Raw genomic sequence first — 8,750 nt, 5'->3', positions numbered from 1 at the left:
CCATCCACGTGATTGCAAATGGCAAGATTTCATTCCTTTTGATGACTAATATTCCATTTTATATATATATAGATATATAGATATCATCTCTTCTTTATTCTTTCATCAGTCAAATGGATATTTGGGAACCTTCCATAGTTTGGCTATTATTGGTAACACTATTATAAACATTGGGGTACATCTATACCTTCAAATCTGTATTTTTGTATCCTCTGGGTAAATACCTAGTAGTGCAATTGCTGGATTGTAGGGTAATTCTACTTTTAACTTTTTGAGGAATCTCCATATTGTTTTCCAGTGGCTGCACTAGTTTGCATTCCCACCAACAGTGCAAGAAGATTCCCCTTTCTCTGCATCTTCACCGTAATTTATTGTTTCTTATATTGTTCAAAAAAATACAGAACATTTTACAAGTTTTCCTGTCATCTTTGTGCAGGGGTCATGCTAATGTTCTCTGTTCATTCCAGTTTTAGTACATGTGCTACCAAAGTGAGCATTCAATAAATTTTTTTTTATCATAAATGCCACACACTGAAAATCATCCAATAAAATAAGAAAAAATGTAATGGTAAAGCAATATCCTCTTTGAAACAATTAATGTCTTTCCTATTAACCTTTAGCTTAAAGGGGAAGCAAAACTAATATTATGTTCTATCTGGAAAGAATGAAAAAGAAAACACTTTATACTAATACTTATGGAAAACAGTAAACACTTAAACACTAAAACTTATGGGAAACAGCAAAAGCAATATTCTTTGGAAAAGCTATAACCTTAAATGATTTCATATTTAAAAAGAAAGAATGAAATTAAGGAAAGTTAACATTCATCTTAAAAAATGTGAAATGACAAAACCTACCAAAAGAGTAGGAAAAGAGAATCAACTTATGTAATCTGAGTGTAATGGACTAGAAAACAAAATAAAATGAGAATAGTAGAAGAGATAAATACAAAAGCTAGTTCTCTGACAAGCTGAAAGGAGGTAAACATCTTCTAATCCAAATTCAAGGGAAAGGGAAAGAAAGAGAATAGGTGAAAAGTTACAAGGTTAGGAGACATAACCACATCTAGAAAAAAGAATACATTTGAAATGTATAAAAGAACACTACATGAAACTATGACAACAAATTTTAAAATATAAAGAAAATGGGCAATATAAAGAACCCAGATAAATAAAGAAGAACTAGAAAACTTGACCAGATAAATACAGAAGAAGTTGAAGGAGTCTAAATATTTTCTATCAAAAATAGCACCTGATAATATCATGGCCTATTCAGAGGCCTTCTCATTTTCCTTCCTGTTCCTTGTTCCTTTCTTTTTTTGTAACTTACACCAATATTTATCAAGTGCTTTGTATATATCAGTTACTCTTTTAGGCTGTAGGATGCAATATTAAATGAAATAAGGTCCCTGTTCTTGAAGAGCTTACCTTCTACTTTACAGCTCATAGGTAAAGATGGTGGGCTGCTCAATTAAATTTATGAGATAATAAATTGTAAAACCTGCTACAAAGAGTATAAAATAACCAATTCATAGACTGATCTCACTAATGGATAGATATAAATATATAAACATATATCTATGTATGCATTATAAATATATAATCTATAAATAGATATAAAAATAATAAATGAGATATCATCAAATGGACTGTACATAGATGTGTGGAAAGATATAGTGAATAAAAACATCTGTTCTGGGATTTTAATCATGGCCCCAAATCAGGAAATCTATCAATGTAATTCACTGTATCAACAAATTAAACAAAAACAAACAGTATAAACATAAAAATGGTATCTGAAGAAAAGTATCTGATAGAATTCAACAATTCCTAAACTAAAAAGCTAATGAAACAGGAATAGAAGGAAAAGTATTAGCTATATAAAGAGTTAAGATATTGGTTCTAGGGACACCTGGGTGGCTCAGTGGGTTAAAGCCTCTGCCTTCGGCTCAGGTCATTATCCCAGGATCCTGGGATTGAGTCCCACATCAGGCTCTCTGCTCAGCAGGGAGCCTGTTTCCACCTCTCTCTCTGCTGCCCTCTCTGCCTACTTGTGATCTCTGTCAAATAAATAAACAAAATCTTAAAAAAAAAAGATATTGGTTCTATTATTATTTTTGAACTAGCTTCTCAGAACACAGAGCCTTTTCCTTATGTTTGAAAGAGTTCTATAGAGTTAAAATTTTTAATCCTAGTTTTCATATACTATCAGGAAAAATTATGTCCACACCTATCACAAAGCAAATACAGAATTTAGACACAGTCAACACCTACACAACTCTGTGAGATGAAAGGCTAAAAGCCCAAGGAGTTTCCTGCAGAATTTCCAGCCACATGAGCCTTGCACAGGATAAGTGCTTAATAAGTATTTGTTCAAGGTGAGTAAGTCATTTAACCTCCAGGAGCCCTAGTTTTCTTATAGAATAGGAACGCATGCTCTGCCTATCTCATCAAGTTGCTAAAACATTCTAATCAATAATATATGTGAAATTGTTTTGTGAACTAAAATGCCAAACAACTGTAAGTTCTTTCTGTTAATATAAAAGAAAATTTGCTTAAATGTCAAATGAGTAATGAAGACAAATGCTAAGGGTTTGCAGAGAAGTTTGAATGAGAAGGTCATTCTAGGCATGAATCCTCACGATTTCTTTTTTTTTTTTTTTTAAGATTTTGTTTATTTATTTGACAGAGAGAGAGAGAGAGATCACAAGTAGGCAGAGAGAGAGGCAGAGAGAGAGAGGAAGGGAAGCAGGCTCCCCGCCTAGCAGAGAGGACCCTGGGATCATGACCTGAGCCGAAGGCAGAGGCTTTAACCCACTGAGCCACCCAGGTGCCCCAATCCTCACGATTTCTTGAAGAGCATCATATTGAGCTATGTTTACCCTTACCTCCTGCAGCCATCACTATCTAATTTTACACTGATTCTTGTGAGTGTTCTTGATTAATCTTAGGCTTATCTGGAATTCTACCCATTCATTTGATAAACATTTATCAAACGCTTTCTATACACTAGACATTGTGTTAGGCAAAATAATGGGTCTATTCTCTTCCCTTAAAGAGCTTATAATATGCAGTGGAGATTACTCAAACTTCAAATATTTGTATACTAACATCATTATTTTACTGTATCAGTCATCTTTATTTTGTTTATTTAATGTTTTTCTTTAAATGGATTGTTTTAAATTTGCATCTTATGTTCATTTTGACTTAGGCAATAATATTCCTGAAATCACTGATTTTATATGGTACTTTTACATTTTTTTTCAAATGCTCATTACAGATTGCACACACAAATTTTTAGGTTTATCTGTGTGCCAGCAAAATGATCTCCCAAACCACAAGTAATATATGTATCCTCATTTTTGGAAAGAGAAGGAATACAGACTAGTAAGTAGTAAATTAAAATGCATACACTGTGTATTAAGGTTAGTTTAATGTTGAGGGAAAGCTTGTGCCAGAACCAAATTTTTGTGGATAAGAAGGAGGGATTCACTTTCTTCCCTGCATCCCCTCATTTGGAAATTCACTGCTGTCAAAGAATGAAGAAGAGGTGAGCCCCCACCACAATACCAGAAGCAAGGAGCTGAATTTGTTGCTTGCTAGGGAAGGCGGGTCTGTGGTTGCAGGACATAGGACATCAAAACAAACTACTGATCAAATAGAGTGTGTTGGGAGTGTGGTGTTCAGAACTGGTGAGTGATCTTTCAGAAGAGCTTGGTTAGAGGTTTGCTGGCCTTTAGCCCAGAAGCAGGATCTCTGGAGTACATGTAACTATTGATGATTGCCTGTCAGAAGCAGCAGCTATCACTGACTGGTTGACTTTCAGTAACAGGGTTCTGGTGAAGAAGCATAAATGCTCATTTGGCAGGAGTTCATATCAGTGCTAGGTGTGATAAAAAAAAAAAATTCTGTATTTTCCTAGATAAAAAAGGTCTATTCTTGCAAACAACGAGAGGAGATAAATTGCAAAATGATTCCAAAGTGAACAAAGAATTGATCTAACCAAATAGCTTTGAAACTGTACCTATTGAAGAATTATTTTATTTGTTTATTTATTTATAAAATGATAAAATCTGTTAGAACACAGATATCAATTTATTCAAAACTACAAAGAGCTTAGGAAGAAAATTACTTGATGGATGGTAAATAAATATATTCTGCTACCTGTTCTGGAACCCACCATACAGTGTTCCCATTTGAGATTAACTTCTGTCAAAGTATGCTCTTGTGATTTTACGTGATGTCTTATTACTTATGGGCCATCTTAATTTTAGCCACCCATAGGAGGTGACTGCCTGTTTTGGAGGTGCTGCTCAGAATTCCCAAACTGAATTTTACATATGCCACATAGTCTTTATTTTAACTTTTGTTATCCAAAATATCCACTCTAAATTTAGAGAAATGCTGGCTCTTCTTTTATTTTCATGACATAGTAACTAACAGACAAATATATGCATGTATAGTGCACATGTGGACTCAGGAATCTTTGAGTATACAGATGGCTTATTTACTCATGCAAAACATATTTTTACCAATATTTCAACTATAGAAATTATGCTGTTTGGCCTCCTTCCCTTCTCCCACCCGTCTTTGAACTCTATAGATTAGATTCAGGAAACAGATACATGATTTTTCTAAAAAATATATACAATATGATTTCATATATATGTGTGTGTGTGTGTGTGTGTGTGTGTGTAGGCACACACATACACATACATACATACACAAATGCACTTTCACTAACTCTTGTGGTTGTGTGTACTTCTACTAACTGCCCTAAATATTGAGTATTTCTTTCCTTTTAAATATATTTGAAATTTGGGTTGTAAAGAGGTTTCAGAATTCAGTGCTATGAAACAAGATTCACAAATAATTACAGACATAAAAACAAAATGTAAGCCTCTCATATTCTATAAGATGTAGCAAGATATTATACTGCAAAATTATCATTTATGCCACATGAGTACAAAGTTCATTATTCTAATGAATCCTAACAGATCAAGTTTTTAAAATATTAGAAAACATGAATAAACATTTCTGCCAAAGAAGATATATAGATGGCTAACAGATATGTGAAAAAATACTCAACATCACTCATTATCAGGAAAATACAAATCAAAACTACAATGAGATATCACCTCACACCAGTCAGAATGGCTAAAATCAGAAACACAAGAAACAACAGGTGTTGGTGAGGATGTGGAGAAAAAGGAACCCTCTTGCACTCTTGGTGGAAATGCAAACAGGTGCAGCCACTGTGGAAAACAATATGGAGGTTCCTCAAAAAGTTAAAAATAGAACTACCCTACAATCCAGCAAATTGCACTACTAGGTATTTACCCAAAGGATACAAAAATACAGATTCGAAGAGGTACATGTACCCCAATGTTTATAGCAGCATTATTAATAATAGCCAAATTACGGAAAGAGCATAAATGTCTGACTGATGAATGGATAAAGAAGAGGTGTTATGTATGTATGCATATGTAATATACAGGAATAATGGAATATTCCATTCCATATATATGTATACATATAATGGAATATTACTCAGCCATCAAAAGGAATGAAATCTTGCCATTTGCAATCATGTGGATAGAACTAGAGAATATAATGTTAAGTGAAATAAGTCAGTCAGAGAAAGACAGATACTATATGATTTCACTCATATGTGGAATTTAAGAAACAAAGCAAATAAACAAAGGAAATAAAAGAGAGAGAGAGCAAGAGAGAGACTTTTAACTAAAGAGAACAAACTGATGGTTACCAGAGAGAAGGTGGGTTAGGAGGATGGGTGAAATAGGTAAAATGGATTAAAGAGTAAATTTGTCATGATGAACACAAAGAAATGTATAGAATTGTTGAATCACTGGGTGGCTGGGTGGCTCAGTAGGTTGAGCTTCCAATTCTTGGTTTCATCTAAGATCATGATCTTAGGGTTCTGGGACCCAGTCCCATGTCAGACTCCACACTTGGCAGGGAGTTGGTTGAGATTCTCTTCCTCTTCTCTCTCCCTCTGCCCCTCTCCCTGCTTGTGCTCTCTCTCTCAAATAAATAAATAACATAGCTTAAAAAAAAGAATTGTTGAATCACTATATTATTGTACAGCTGAAACTATTATAACTATATATTAACTATACTGGAATTAAATAAAAACTCAATAAAAAATAAAATATTAAGACATATTGGGATTGCTCAGTTGTAAATCCAAAAACATCTTGGAGTATGACACTGCTATTATTTTCCATATACACTTCCACTGGGTTTTTTTTTTTTTTCATTTTTTGAAAAAATATGTAATGTAGTTAATCAATATTCTCTAGGTCTATATATATAAAATGATCTATAAGTCACCATAGCTGCTACAGAATCTGGCCTTTTCTATTATACTATTAATAAAAAGATATTAATGGTGAAAACAATAACAATAACTTACTTTCTTATGTATTCTTTCATTCGTGTTTATGAATTGTAAACTGAAACTTGCTGAGTTCCTACTAGGCATCAATACTCTGCAAGACGCTCTAGGAGATACAAACATGAATAGTTTGCAATCTAATAAGAGGTTCATATTATTAATCATAGAATTCTGTGAATTTATAATGTGAACGTGAGCTATGAACATAGATAAAGTGGTCCTGACACAACCACTTATAACCAGGGTGGGTTGTGGAAAGTTACCTAATTTTTGCATCTATAAAATGAGGGCAGGAAAAAAAAATAAAAAAAAAAATAAAATAAAATAAAATGAGGGCAGGGGCGCCTGGGTGGCTCAGTGGGTTAAGGCCTCTGCCTTCGGCTCAGGTCATGGTCCCGGTGTTCTGGGATCGAGCCCCGCATCGGGCTCTCTGCTCAGCGGGGAGCCTGCTTCCTCCTCTCTCTCTGCCTGCCTCTCTGCCTACTTGTGATCTCTGTCTGTCAAATAAAAAAATAAAATCTTAAAAAAAAATGAGGACAGTAGCAGTAATAATCTCATAGAGACTTTGTGGAGAGTCACTGAAATCATGTGGGCATTATGCCTAGTACAGTGTCCAGAACATTGTAAATGAATACTTAATTTTAAAAGTTATCTTTAAATATTTTAAAACTTGAGTGTATGTATTTGTATGTAGTTATATATAAAATTATATATTATATATATTACATATATACATAATTATATATATTATGTTTATATACATGTATATAAGTATATATCATTATAATAATATAATATATACAATTCAAATTCAATAATATATATATTTCAAAGAGCAGGAATGGTTATTTCTTATTATAAAGAGAGATTTTTTTAATTTAAATTTATTTATTTATTATTTTTAATAAACATATAACATATTTCTATCCCCAGGGGTACAGTTCTGTGAATCGCCAGGTTTACACATTTCACAGCCCTCATCATAGCACATACCCTCCCCAATGTCCATATCCCCACCACCCCAGAGAGAGATTTTTAAAGGAAATGAATTATACAGGGTCACATAGCAAGTCATTGGCAACTCAGTATCAGAAGTATTCTCAAGAGAACCCATGTCAAAAGATGGCCAGCGTCAGTCACCCTGAGCTTTTCTTTAATTCAGAATAATGGCTTTCAACTGCTGAAAGCCTAAGGGAAGGATGACTCATGACCATTCTGATGAAGCAAAGGACATGTTTCATAGTTTTAATCCACGTGTGTACTTCCAAATCACCAAAGGATGGGATCTGGCTTGCAAATTTCTGACCATGAATTAGAATCAAACACCACGTACATGGAAGGGCTTGCTTTTGCTTTTCTACTTCCAGTCTTAGGTCTGATCTCAGTCTTCACTTCTAGCACTGGACAAAAGAAAATAGCCCTTACTGTAAAATGCTTTCCTGAATGGGTCTGTGAATTATGTTATTTGAGCTCTTCATTATCTTATCTTCCACATTATATATCACAGATTACAGCTGGCAACTCTGCAGGGGGGTATGATTACACATAAAAACAATAATTTAAGGAATGAGAGTGGAAAAGAAATTTATCTCATTGAGTATCACCAATGAAGCCCTTCTGCTACTTTGTTTAGGTGGTCACTTTGGAGAGGGAAGGGTGGAGAAGGCACACAGCTGACCTTCTGAAGTACTGTGGAGAAAGAAACTAACAATGAAGAAGAATATATAACAATAAAGGTTTCCATGGCTTACTTTCCCACCAGTCTACGTGCCCTTCAAGGATGTGTTCCATCTTTATGACCTACCTTGCATTGTGCCTGGCACAAAGAAGGATGGCTGAGTACAGAAGAAAGGATATTATATTTGGAGTCATCCATATAGCAGTTCAAATCTGGTCCTGGTTCCTTGTAAACTGTATTATGTTAAATCAATGTTGTCAATCATTTGAGCCCCAATTTCTTAATTTGTGAAATAGGAATAATGCTATCCTCTTCATAGAGCTGTTCTGTGGATTAGAAGTGGCAAAAGCTGGGTGGCTGGGTGGCTCAGTTGGTTAAAGCCTCAGCCTTCTGCTCAGGTCATGATCCCAGGGTCCTGGGATAGAGTCCCGCATCAAGCTCTCTGCTCAATGGGGAGCCTGTTTCCCCTCCTCCCTCTCTGCCTGCCTCTCTGCTTGCTTGTGATCTTTGTCTGTCAAATAAATAAATAAAATCTTTAAAAAAAAAAGGTGGCAAAAGCAAAATGCCTATCACATAGTAGAAATCTAATAAATAATTTTTATTATTATAGCAGGTGCCTAATCAATGTTTGTTGAATAAGAGAGGTCATAAATTA

At 34.4% G+C, this 8,750-nt stretch overlaps 1 non-coding gene across 1 annotated transcript; it reads right to left on the bottom strand.

Moving 5' to 3' along the window:
• Window positions 1-391: 391 nt before the first annotated feature.
• Window positions 392-497, bottom strand: LOC125084143 (U6 spliceosomal RNA). The gene has a single exon (XR_007122502.1). It is a non-coding gene; the product is annotated as a U6 spliceosomal RNA (small nuclear RNA).
• Window positions 498-8,750: the final 8,253 nt, after the last annotated feature.

This window comes from Lutra lutra, chromosome 13 (genome assembly GCF_902655055.1).
Source record: "Lutra lutra chromosome 13, mLutLut1.2, whole genome shotgun sequence".
Classification (NCBI taxonomy): Eukaryota; Metazoa; Chordata; class Mammalia; order Carnivora; family Mustelidae; genus Lutra; species Lutra lutra.
This window is presented reverse-complemented; position numbering and strand designations above follow the sequence as displayed.